The sequence below is a fragment of the Haplochromis burtoni genome, unplaced genomic scaffold (assembly GCF_018398535.1).
Source record: "Haplochromis burtoni strain Fernald_Lab_line unplaced genomic scaffold, NCSU_Asbu1 Contig_488, whole genome shotgun sequence".
Classification (NCBI taxonomy): Eukaryota; Metazoa; Chordata; class Actinopteri; order Cichliformes; family Cichlidae; genus Haplochromis; species Haplochromis burtoni.
Window position 1 is genome coordinate 353,763 of NW_024582849.1, and position 1,021 is coordinate 354,783.

The following is a 1,021-nucleotide window of genomic DNA, read 5'->3' on the forward strand; positions in this document are numbered from 1 at the left end:
ACATTCACACACTGGTGGAGGCAGCTACAGTTGTAGCCACAGCTGCCCTGGGGCAGACTGACAGAAGCCAGGCTGCCATATCGCGCCATCGGCCCCTCTGGCCAACACCAGTAGGCGGTAGGGTAAATTTATTATATTACTTATATATTACATTATATCCTCTTTCACATTAGAGCCACAACAGGACCCACTAGAACATGGGAACAAGTAAAAGTGAAATATAAGAATATTCTACAGAATGGTAATATTTATCACTTATATTGCTTTTCGTCTCTTGGAAAGAGACCCTGAAATAATCTGTTTGTTTGTTCATAACAGCAACCAAGAAAAGGGCAGAGAAAAAAAGACAGGTGGTGGTCCTGCACCCCCTCGTCAACAAGTTGGTTAAGTAAATAATACCCTCACGGGAAAATCGATATCTCTCAATGAGCACACTGTCGCGCTGAGCTAAAGGATCCTGTCTGTCCCGCAATATACGCTGAATTCTGAAAACTCTCCTTATCAATCTTGCACCTTCCGCAATGGGCGGCTCGCGTAAACGGACAGGACATGGCTGCGACAGGCTTCCCAAATCCACCTTCGCTTTTATAGCCGTGGTCTCTCATCTTGATTACACGAAGTAATTTACAATTACTACTCTGAAATATGAATTACATCTGTAATAATCACATACATGTAATAGAATGTTAATAGTACATTTCCCTTTTTTAGGAAATGACCTGTATGTATCTGTGTGACATCAATAAAAGGATCAAGTGCTGCATTATCTTTAGTTACATTGATGTTATTTATTTATGGTGAAACAGTGGTGGAATATCGCTGTTGCTTTCGTATAAATGACGCGGGCATACCTGCGTGGCCGCGATCTAATCCTGTTTACATAAAGTAAACCTGCTCCCCAGCAGGTTTACGCTTACGGCTCTGTTGCTATGACAGCAAGTCCCGGATGGGCTTCGGGGAACCGAACGATCCAGGATCACGCGAAATCGTCAACAATCTCATCCAGCTAACTCACTTAGCG